The 12,132-nt window shown below is 36.1% G+C and overlaps 1 protein-coding gene and 1 pseudogene across 4 annotated transcripts in view; one reads left to right on the top strand and one right to left on the bottom strand.

Moving 5' to 3' along the window:
• INPP4B (inositol polyphosphate-4-phosphatase type II B) overlaps positions 1 to 12,132 on the top strand; it is an 805,823-nt gene that overhangs the window by 401,555 nt on the left and 392,136 nt on the right. For 3 of the 4 annotated variants that reach the window (XM_032333489.1, XM_032333487.1, XM_032333490.1), the window contains one exon: positions 9,632 to 9,697. The exons of the other annotated variant lie outside the window; for it this stretch is intronic. The gene's annotated coding sequence lies outside the window, so the exon portion shown is untranslated. The remainder of the gene's footprint in view (positions 1 to 9,631; positions 9,698 to 12,132) is intronic. 4 annotated transcript variants of the gene reach the window in all.
• The window catches only part of LOC116582436, a 115,021-nt pseudogene that overhangs the window by 94,578 nt on the left and 8,311 nt on the right, over positions 1 to 12,132 (bottom strand).

Here is a 12,132-nt window from a genome sequence, read left to right as displayed (position 1 = left end):
TATTATGCTGAGTGAAAAAAGTCAGTCAGAGAAAGACAATTATCATATGATCTCCCTGACATGAGGAATTTAAGAGGCAAAGTGGGAGGTTTGCAGGGTAGGGAGGGAAAAAATGAAACAAGATGGGATCAGGAGGGAGACAAATCATATGAGACTCTTAATCTCACAAAACAAACTGAGGGTTGCCGGGTTTAGGGAGAGGGTGGTTGAGTTATGGACATTGGGGAGGGTATGTGCTATGGTGAATGTTGTGAAGTGTGTAAGCCTGATGATTCACAGACCTGTACCCCTGGGGCTAATAATACATTATATGTTAATTTTAAAATTTTTTTTTTAAAAGCCATCAAGTGATAGAATATCTGGTTTTCTTCCTGAGATATGGGACTACTGAGCCCAGTATCATTGACTCTAACATCTTGGTCAGGGTATGGGGTAGAGGTGATTTAAGGCGCATGAGTGATCAGACTCAGTGACATTTTTTCCCACAATGATCTTTATAGTCCCTTTCCAGCTTGAGATTCTGAGATATGCATGTAAAGTTTGTCATTTAATGATATAAAGTACTGATGATACATTATTGGTCAGATTTTCTTCTTTTACTTTCTTTTTTTTTAAGATTTTATTTATTTATTTGTCAGAGAGAGAGAACAAGTAGGCAGAGTAGTAGGCAGAGTAGCAGGCAGAGGTAGACAGAGGTAGAGAGAGAAGCAGGCTCCCTGCTGAGCAAGGAGCCCAGTGCGGGACTGGATCCCAGGACTCTGGGATGACAACTTGAGCTGAAGGCAGCCACTTAACCGACTGAGCCACCCAGGTGTCCCTCTTCTTTTTCTTAATGTACATCTTCTCTCTGGTGACACATGCTTTTTCAAAGAATTTGAAAATTAAAAAAAAAAAAAAGGTTGAGAAAATGTAAAAATTGTACTGCAGTTTCATCATCTATATAATCAGGTTTCATACCTGCAAACACCAAATAGACTCCAGCTAGTTTAGAGAAAAAAAAATTCATCTGAATACATGAGGTAGGACTGACTTTTCCAGCAGATACAGTGGGCACTGTACCAATGACATTCTTTGCTGTTAGGGGCTCAATAAAATGTTTTAATTTCTTTAAAAAACTGGAGAAAAATAGAAATTTTACTTTGAAAAAAATTTACTACATAATAGTATTATATTTATCTTTATAAAAAGGTAGTCATAAGTTATAATTATGTAATATATATAAACCATATATAAGTCATTAGCTATAATTATATGTACATACACACACACACACCTCCCTCTCAAGAGAGAGAGGGAGGTGTGTGTGTATGTGTGCATGCGCATGTGTGTGTGCACTTCTGCCCATGCACACACACACACACACACACACACACACACACAAAGGACTGATGAAGGCAAATGTGTGTAGGGGCCATTAAAGTCTTGAGGCTCCTGGGTGGTTTAGTTGGTGAAGTTTCTTTTTTTCTTTCTTTCTTTTTTTTTTTTTTTTTTTAGATTTTATTTATTTATTTGACAGACAGAGATGACAAGTTTGCAGAGAGGCAGGCAGAGAGAGAAAGGAGGAAGCAGGCTCCCTGCTGAGAAGAGAGCCCGACGCAGGACTCGATTCCAGGACACTGGGACCATGACCTGAGACGAAGGCGGAGGCTTCAACCCACTGAGCCACCCCAGGTGCCCCATAGTCAGTGAAGTTTCTAACTCTTGGTTTTGGCTCGGGTCATGATCTCAGGGTTGTGAGACCAAGTCCTGCATAGGACTTCCTTGCTTAGTGTGGTATCTGCTTTAGATTCTCTCCCTCTCCCCCTGCCCCTCTCCACCTTAAAAAAAAAAAATGAAAAGAAAAGAAAGAGAAAGAAAGAAAAGAAAAAAAAAGGAAAAGAAAGAAAGGAAGAAAGAAAGGAAGAAAGAAAGAAAGAAAGAAAGAAAGAAAGAAAATCTTAAAAAAAAAAAAAAAAAGAAGTCTTAATGAACAGAGGCTCAGGTGTAAGGGCTGCCTGCTCAGGAACTCTTGAGACCAGCCAAACAAATGAGCACCACCCCAGAACAAACCTCCAGTTACTGCCTCTGGCACAGTCGCCCTCACTCCCATCTTTGATGTGGGCCTGGAGGTTGATTCTCTGCCTCTACTGCCTCAGAGAGCAGAAATGTCAGCTCTCAGGATGGATCTCAAGGTTCTGTCGATCTTGTGCTTCGGAACTGAAGCTTTATAAAACAGTATCTTATCAGCAAAGCCTAGGTCACATGCTTCCACCCTAGCTTATACCCCTGGAGGGATAATTTAGACATGTGAGGAATACTGGCATCCATCCTGGTGATGTATAAACTTGTAAGGCGGGGCATTTCCCAAATATAGGAGATGTGTTCCAAAGGTTCTAAGCAGCCAAATGCACCATTCAAAAACTCCAACATATTGATACATTAACGTCTAGACTTTCTGGTAGGCATAAGTTCTGTTTTTATTTAATAATTCAAAATCTAGAGTTTCAGTTACTGGATGCTTATTGTATGATTGATACTGTTAACACTATTTGAATTATCTAATTTAATTTTTGGTTAAAAATAACAAAATAACGTTCAGAAAGGCACTATTGTTACTTTTCCATTTTATAAATTAAGACTGAAGCTTAAAGAGGCTAAATAACTTGTTCATAGAGATAGTTAAGAATTAGAGAAAATGGGATTTTATGCTTGGTGTTAACCTGCTACGCTATACCTGTTATGTACAAAATATACAACTGTAAATCCTGCTTTTTACATTTAACATTTTGGTATAAGCCTCGTTAAGCCTTAATTTTTAGACTTCTTTTTAAAGGTTGCATAATATCCCATCAAATTAATATTACACAACATTTTTAATGACTTCTTTTTCTGAATACTTAGGTTGTTTGTACATTTTCCCTTTTAAGTCATATTGTAGTAATTCTTTGTATATACACTTTTTTTTCTTTATTTAGGATTATTTCCTTAGAATAGCAACACAGGGTTAGAACTACTAGATCACAGTCTGAGAGCATTTTTTGAGAAGCTGACACCACACTTTTATTTACTTTGACAATGAAGAAACAGCCTCTTTAATTCTTCTGTTCAATATTCGTTACATGCATTGCATGTCTTCTAAGAACTCGGCATTGTTCCTGTCATACCATGATGAATATTTGATAGTCACTTATCAAAAAGGTGTTACAGTTTAATTCTGTTAAAATATGTTGTGCTCTAAATGAGTATTTTGTGTTAATTATATATGGTGAGAAGACTTCCTAGGTTTTCTGGGACAGGGTAGGAATACCTCTGGAGCACTTAGAGGTTGAAAATGTCATTCAAAGAAATTTCAAAATGGCACTAAGCATGAAATTTTTTTCTTCTTTGCCAGTTTGTTAGATGAAATATTGTCAGTCATTGTTTTAATGGTTATTTCCTTGAGTACTAATGAGGTTGAACGTTTTCCATATGTTCATTAATGACTTGTTTCTTCATTGTGAGGTATCCTTTGGTGTTTTGGTATTCAGTATATATATAAAATGGATTTTGGTGCATTGCATTTGTTGCAAATAATTTTTTTTTATGTAGGGAAATTTTTTTGCATAGTTCAATCTACCAGGCATTTTCTTTTTTATTTCTTTTGCCACTTACAAGCTTCAGAAGTACAACTGATTTCTTCAAAAGGGCATTTAATCAATTCCATTTTTATTCATTTTTTATATTATATTTTATTTGTATTTAATGCCATGGTATATCTGGAATTTATATCTATGTCTAATGGGACATATTTGATTTTATTCCAAAAAGTTAGACAAATTATATCAACATTATGAAAAAAATCCTTCCCTTCTCATTAATTTGTGGTGTTCATTTTATCATACACTGACTTTAGGTTTCCATCATATATGCATCCATAGAGTCCAATGCCCATCTGTCTCAATTTCTACCATAATGAAAATAGTTCTTAGTTTCTTTACATCAGACTTTCTGAGGACAAGAATTGGGGTTCCTTTAAGAGACATAGATCTTGGTATATGATTGGAATTAAATATTTGTTGAATGAAAGCATAAAATAGGATGTTTCTGGAATTACCTATATTTTCACAGTAGTTTGTACGTAATTTCTAAGCCAGTTCTACCTGCGTTAAATGTATCACAACAATGTATTTTATCAGGAGAGCAAAACCTCCCTTTAGTATTCAAGTTCAGAATTTTTGTTATGATCCATGACTCTTTCTTCATATGAACTTTAGAAAGTTTTAATAGGCTCCCAAATTATTCCCATTAGAATTCTGATTGGAATTATGCTAAAAATATTAATTAGTTTGGAAATAAGTGGTATTTATCTTGTAAATACTTTCCTATTCATGCATTTGTTATAGTTTCTTATTTCTCTTTACAGATTTTTATAATTTTATTTACCTAATTATTCATAAGTAGTTTATTAATTTTGCTATTACTGCGATAGTGATTCAAGATCACCAATGCTATTGGGAGTTGCATTCATTTATTTTGAAAATTTATTTTCTGTTTATTGCTATGATATGGAAAGTCATTGTTACAAATTCACCTCACATCCTAAGACTTCTATTGAGTCACTTTATTAATTTTAATAGAATGTTTTGTAGTTTTTTAGTTAATATGAAGATCATGTTGAGAATAATCTCATTGTCAGCTAAATTTTACTTTGTCTTTACAATAAGGGATGGGACTTGGGAAACTAAAATAAGATTTTTGAAAACCTGCTTTTGAAGGTAGAATTAAATTTCACATCTATTCTAGAGACAGTTAATTATTTTAGATCCTAATGCTATGTATATCATATATGAGGCAAGCTTTTTTTTTTTTTTTAGATGTTTTTGAGATTTAATATCAGAGCATTGCATAGCTGTATTGTAATCTGGAAGACTCATATTTGGATAGAACAGTGTATTGAAAATATTCTCAAATATTTAATTCTCTGCATTGGTACTAATTAGTGGTTATATTCTACGTGTATTTAGATATTTGGACTATTAGTTCCAATTCATACCACAAGCCATGCACAAAAAGCTAGGAAAGCAAAAGCAGGTAAGTCAATATAAAGGGTTGAACTTCTAGGTCAACAAAATCAGTAAGTTACACGTTGTACATGTCTATATTGATTTAATGAAACCTCGGAGAAATCTCCTTTTTATTCCCCACAAAAAGAAATCACCAGGCCCACTTTTCCTCTAAAATATCTCTGAAATCTATCACTCCCTATCCTTATCACCACTGCTTTAAATTACGTTTTGATCATCTCCTGCTAAAGCTTTGTAATAGCCTCCAAATTAACCTCTCTAATGTCTTCTTCCTCCAGGCTCCATTTCTCAGGGCTACTCACTATTCCAGCTGAAACACAACCTTGATCATCTTGTTTCTTGCGTGAAATCTTTATAGCTTCAGGGAGCCTAGATAGCTCAGTCAGTTAAGCCACGACTGGGTTTCAGTTCAGGTGATCTTGTGGTCACCAGATCAAGCCCTGCGTCCAGCAGCACGGTCACGGGAACTCTGCTTGGGCTTCTCTCCCTCTCCCTCTGCCCCTCCCACCCCCACACTCACTCATTCTCTCTCTAAAATGAGTAAATAATCTTTAAGAAAAAAAAAAAAAAAAAAAAACTTTCGGTGTCTCCTGGAAAGCAACGTCCAATCCTTAACATGGTCTACACTGCCTTCCAAAATAGGCAGCCTGGTCTAGTCGTTATGAGAATGAGTCCTAGAACCAAAGGCTTGGGTTGAAGACAGGTTCTGCTTCTGTTAGCTGTGTGGTCTTATCTAAATATTTACAACAGTCTATAAACCGGGTAGCTTTTATTTATATTATATGGTTTCTCCTTCATTTCCTGTATTTACTTCCTGACGGCTTTGAAGTTACCCAAGGGCATTTTGCAGTTTTGTTTCTCTGTTTGTTTTTTAACTGCTGGATCTTTCAAGGGATGAATGTGTGAGTTTTTCAGAACTGATGAGGACCTTCCTATCAAACAATTTTCTGAAAGACACAGCATGCTCTCTCCCTGATCTTTTCTCAACTCCATTCCACTCAGCTCCTGCCTTTGGCCTAATATCCCCAATCCTCTCTCTGAGGGGAGATCTTCCCCTGGACTCACCCAGACTGTCTGGAAACAACAAAAAGGCACCTCAAGCCCAGCTTTCTTTCATGGGGCAATATAGAAAAGGCAAATAACAAGCTTTGAATTAACATACATGCCTGTCACACCAGGGCACTGGGGTAGAAGGAGGCAGTATATGATTGATGAAAATATCATTCAGGGCCACAAACGGAATGGATAGAGGAACCAAAGAAGGCACCAATTTTGATAACATAAGGTGGAGCCCAATAAAGTCTAGTCCAATTGTTTTTTTAAGATTTTATTTACTTATCTGTCAGAAAGAAAGTACAAGAGTGCACCCAGGCATGGGAGAGGGAGAGAGAGAGGGAGAAGCAGGCTCCCTGCTGAACAAGGAGCCCAAAACGGGACCCAGTCTCAGGACCCTGGGATCATGACCTGAACCAAAGGCAGATACTTAACTCACTAGTCACTTAGGCATCCATATTCTAATTTTTTTAATATTCCATATTTTAATTCTAATCAGTAATGTTTAATCCAACTTAATATCCAGAAATTGTTCAAAATAAAGTTTTACATTTTCAACTTACAGATAAACTTTTATGACCTAATTAAGGCTTAATGATCTACTTGATCATGTTTTGTGAAGGTGTTGGTAAAGTCTTAAATAAGGCTTTTGATTGGCATTAACTCTGTGGGATGTTTGTTTAAAGTGACCACACACTTTGGTGGGTTTGGGTAAATACTGGTTCTTGCTACATGATGAAAGTTGACAAAGTATAGCACCATAAGGGAGACAAAATGAGTCTGAAAGACTCAGGCTTACATAATACGGTTGGTCCTTCTGCATCATAAACTTATTCTTTGGACTTGCACAATTATCCGGTTTATATTTGATATATTTCATCATCACTATGTGAGGTGTTGCCCTTGCTCTGCGTGCTCTATGCATATTTTTTAAAGTTATTTCAAGGGCTTGTTTAGACACTGTGGGTCATATGAGAGTACACTGACCTCTGTACATCCACATTGCAAGGTAGACTCATTACCTCTGCAGATGTAATGACACCTCAAAGTATCAAGAGGTGTGCAGTCTATTTAAATGATAAGAGCAAGACACTGTTGGGGTGCCTGGGTGGCTCAGTGGGTTAAGCCTCTGCCTTCAGCTCAGGTCGTGATCTCAGGGTCCTGGGATCGAGCCCCTCATCAGGCTCTCTGCTCAGCAGGGAGCCTGCTTCTCCCCCTCTCTCTCTGCCTGCCTCTCTGCCTACTTGTGATCTCTCTGTCTCTCTGTCAAATAAATAAATAAAATCTTAAAAAAAAAAAGAAAAGAGAAAGACACTATCATCCACAGTATGTACAACAGAGAACAATGCTTAGTCTTGGGTGGATTAAAAGAAAGGTAAGAGAATGAATTACAGTTTTGTTCAAGTGTTAGAATAAAGCATCTACCTCATACACCTAGCAGCAATGACTAATTACACCAAAGCACTTTATGCAAAGTCTACCCGAATAAAGCTAACTATAGCAAACTTAAGACTTTTCCACATAATTGGTAAATTATTTTTATCTTCTGTGTTTAAAACTCAATTGATGGTTTTCATTTTCTTAATTGTGTTATGTTAGTCACCATAAAATACATCATTAGTTTTTTATGCAGTGTTCCAAGATTCATTGTTTATGTACAACACCCAGTGCTCCATGCAATTCATTTTCTTTAGTAGCAACTGAATGACTAGCTTCATGCTTTCTCCTGTTCTGAAACTATTTTTTCAAACACTTACTTTGAAAGCAATTCTGGTTCTATCAGGCTTAAAAAAATTAGATATCTTAAGAAAAAGCATGATAAAGTGTTTTATTTTCCCCAAAGTAAGCGTACCTGGTGTGATTTAACTCTGTAGTTAACTCTGTAGCTTTCGGCCCCATATTAGAAACAATTTAGAGAGGCTCCTGGGTGGCTCAGTTGGTTAAGCATCCGTCTTTGGCTCAGGTCATGATCCCAGAATCCTGGGATCCAGCCCTGCATCAGGCTTCCTGCTGGGCAGTGTAGCCTGCTTCTCCCTGCACCCCTGCTTGTGTTCTCTCTCTCACTCACTCTCTCTCTCAAATAAACAAATTAATAAAAAAAAATTTTTGGATTTTATCTATTTATTTGTCAGAAAGAGAGAGAGAGAGAGCAGCAGGCAGAGGGAGAAGCAGATTCCCTGCTGAGCAGGGAGTCCAATGCGGGACTCAATCCCAGGACTCCGGGATCATGACCTGAACCAAAAGCAGACACTTAACCAACTGAGCCTCTCAGGCATCCCAAATTAATAAAATCTTAAAAAAATAAAAAATAAACAAAAATTAAAACCATTTAGAATGGTGAGAGATATATGAGAACATGAGAAAATCTTATGTCACATTTGCATTATTGACAAGGCTGAAGGAAAGTTTGTTTTGAATAAAGTATAGTGGTTAAAGAACAATTTAATAATAAAACTTATTGTTATTACTCTTTTTTTTGACAGATAAAATGAAATTTTGGTAATTAATAATACATTTACAATTTGAAAATTATTCCTGATAATAAAATAAGAAAAAAGAACCACGTTGCATTTCTTGGTACACTTACTGAATGACAGATAACTATAAATATTTTGATAAACAACATGACATAATTGGTAAAATATATGAAGCAAAGTCCCTCTGCTAACTTCCAGGTGTTCCTTCCCAGTGGAATCCCATGGGTATGAGCTTCATTCTCCCAGAGACAATGTGTGACGAACTGTGTGGCATGTGGTCTGTCAGGGAAGAAGCTCAGCCAAGCTTTGATTACTAGAGTTTTAATGGGGGTCAGTCATGTAGTTTCATTAGGGGTCAGTCACTAAACATGTAGCACCCTATGACTAACCTCAGCTACTCAGGCTTTAGCCTCCCCTTCCCCCAAAGGAAAACAGGTGTTCACCGTAAATGTATCTGGTCAAACTGAAAGAACAGAGGCCAAGGCACAGGCATACAAAAACTCTCTTATCAAGCCGGCTATTTCAAGAGCTCAGAGGTTATCTTCCAGGACCTGGCCAAAGGCCAATCTTGTAGATAGGCTTTTCATGGAATGTGCAGTGCATTGGAATGTGCATTGAGTAACTTGGGCCTGCTGTGTTAACCCTTGCCTCACCAGTGGTGATGAGGAATAGATGAATTAATACATGCAACCTAGAATAGCACCTGGTTTGTGTAAGCAAATAAATAAGGGTCAGCTATAATTCTTCCTCATAGGGTGGTTGGGTTATGGACATTGGGAAAGGTATGGGCTATGGTGAGTGCTGTGAAATGTGTAAGCCTGCTGATTCACAGACCTGTACCCCTGGGACAAATAATACATTATATGTTAATAAAAATAATTTTAAAAAGAAGAATATAAATAAGAAATAGCTATATCCCATGATTTTGTGATGGTAAATCTTCAAGTTTGGAATGATGGGTATTAGGAACATATGAAATATTTTAGCTAGGTCTGCATTAGTAAGAGAAGTTCCCAGTGAAACACCACGATCTAACATTTTGTCCTTTGTCCTTTACAGAGCTCTAAAGTTAGCAAAGCAATAATCGAATAGCAGAGCTATTTGAGGAATACAACAGTAAAGCAGGTACAAGAATGATTCTCAGTAATTAATTAACATAATACTCATTTAGATTGATGAATAATTCAATCTTAGAGTTTTTACATTTTAAATATTTTACAAAATTGCTAGTTTTACAAAAATGCTACTTTGGTGTCTTAGAATATGTGTGACTGTATGTTATAGATGGCTGACCATATCCTGAAGAGGAATTGATTTCTAGGTATAGACTAAATTAATCTTGAGAGTTTCAGGAAGGCCAAGCCTAGATAGAAATGTGAAGGAATTAAGTAATAACAATATTTTTTATTAAATTAACACATTCATTAAAGGCCTGTTATATGCAAACACAACAAATAATTGGTGATTTTATAGAATTGAACAAAACAGCATGGTCCATTGCTGCCCTTAAGGTGCTTACAGTCTTGTGGAAGTGACATGAAATAAATAAGCAAATATCAACGTATGAATAAAAACTGTGATAAGTGCTATGAAGAGAAATAGCAGTTTGTGGGAGAAAGTACTAAAAGACAAGGAGGGAATCTATTGTAAACTGGTTAAACAGAGAGACTTTCTCTAGAAAATAATATATTTTTTTAGATTTTATTTATTAATTTGATAGAGATCACAAGTAGGCAGAGAAGAAGGCATAGATAAGAGGAAACAAGCTGAGAGAGGGGAATGTGGGGCTCGATCCCAGTACCCTGGGATCATGACCTGAGTCGAAGGCAGAGGCTTTACATTAGACAGTGTTTCCAAAGGTTCTTTCTTGGAAATATGTATTTTTAAAAGTTCTTTATACATCTGAGGCTGGCCTGCCTTTTAGGTAATTTGAACTATTCAGTGGCTATGCACATTAAATTATAATAGATAATTTACTAATTTGCTAGAATCTAGATAATTCAAGCTAGAAGAAAAAAATCTGTTTTGCTTCATTGGTTTAGGTTTTTCAGACAGAAGATTTTTCTTGACCTGAATTATATGGTTAATTGTTTCAAATCCTGATTATAATTTTCATGTGAAAATAATATGGAGTAAGGTCTTACTAAAGAATTCTCTTTATCAGTATTAGTAATATTTGTTCTCTTAAATCAGGCAAAGGAAAACCATAAAAACGTGTTTGCATCTCAGCTGCTGGGAACCTTATTCCTTTCCATTGAAAATATCCTATTCACCTTGATTTGTTCTCATAATTTAAAAAAGTCTTGGTGCCTGGGTAGCTCAGTGGGTTAAACCTCTCTTTTCGGCTCAGGTCATGATCCCCTGGATTGGGCTCTCTGCTCAGCGGGGAGCCTGCTTCCCCCCCATCCCACCTGCCTCTCTGCCTACTTGTGATCTCTCTTTCTCTCTGTCAAATAAATAAATAAAATCTTAAAAAAAAAAAAAAGTTTAAAATGAGGAAAATGACTTGGGGTAGTGCTTACATTAGCACCTAAGAACGACTTGATTTTGTATAAAGTGGGGAGATTTTGTATTTATAATAATAAAAGTGTCAAGGAACCAGAATATTAGAGTTAACCTACACTTACTCCAGAAGAGAGGTGCTGAGAAGCATCTGCATTGGAAAGGGCATTGACTTTTTTAAAATCAATTCAGCATTTTTCATTTCAGTTAACTTAAGACAATAATTTCAGTTATTCTTAAGACAATAAGAAAAATACATGAAGAATTCCCTAGAATTTTGTAACTTAGAACAAAAAGCCCTGTTTCATTCCCAGAAAGACAAGAGACAGCTGTCCTTTAATTACAGCTCTCGCCATTCGCTTTTTACTAGAGATGTCTCAAATTTGGAATCTAATTAGAAATCTTAATTGAAATAGCAAGGGAAAGAAAGAGAAAGAGAAAAAGAAAAAGAAAAGAAAGAAAAAGATCAACATGAAAACATGACAGTAGGGATAAAAATAGAAATTGATAATATTTTAGCCAGATGGAATGAGTCGGCCGCTGGGGAACACGTTATCTGGCATGAAACTGAACTTGCTGTTTTCTCTTTCAGGAGGAATTTTCCCAACCAAATGACTAGTCTTTTCATCTTTATCAATTGTAATTTCTAGGAACTATATAGTGCTCAGGGCAAAAACAATGTTTTTAAAGTTTTGAAGCCTGAGTTGAATCCCTGTTCCCTAACTTATTCCCTGTCTGACCTTGGACACATTTTCTAACCATGTGCAATCTCAGTTTAGCCATCTCTATAATGGAATTTTAAATCCCATGCAACATGGTTTCTGTCTTAGTTGTCTTTTGACTTATACACTGAACAGTATATAGTAGCAGATCTAGATATATTAAGTTCTAGAAAGGAAAGAAAGAAGAGAAAGAAGTAACAGGAAACAAAACTAAATTTGAGAATACATAAAATAATATCTAGCCCAGAAGAATGCAAATACAAAACAGTCAAAAAGTACTTGTTGATTCTGTATCCTGGAGACAAAGACTCAAAAGTAGATTCATAAATCCCTTTA

The sequence above is a fragment of the Mustela erminea genome, chromosome 2, assembly GCF_009829155.1.
Source record: "Mustela erminea isolate mMusErm1 chromosome 2, mMusErm1.Pri, whole genome shotgun sequence".
Lineage (NCBI taxonomy): Eukaryota > Metazoa > Chordata > Mammalia > Carnivora > Mustelidae > Mustela > Mustela erminea.
This window is presented reverse-complemented; position numbering and strand designations above follow the sequence as displayed.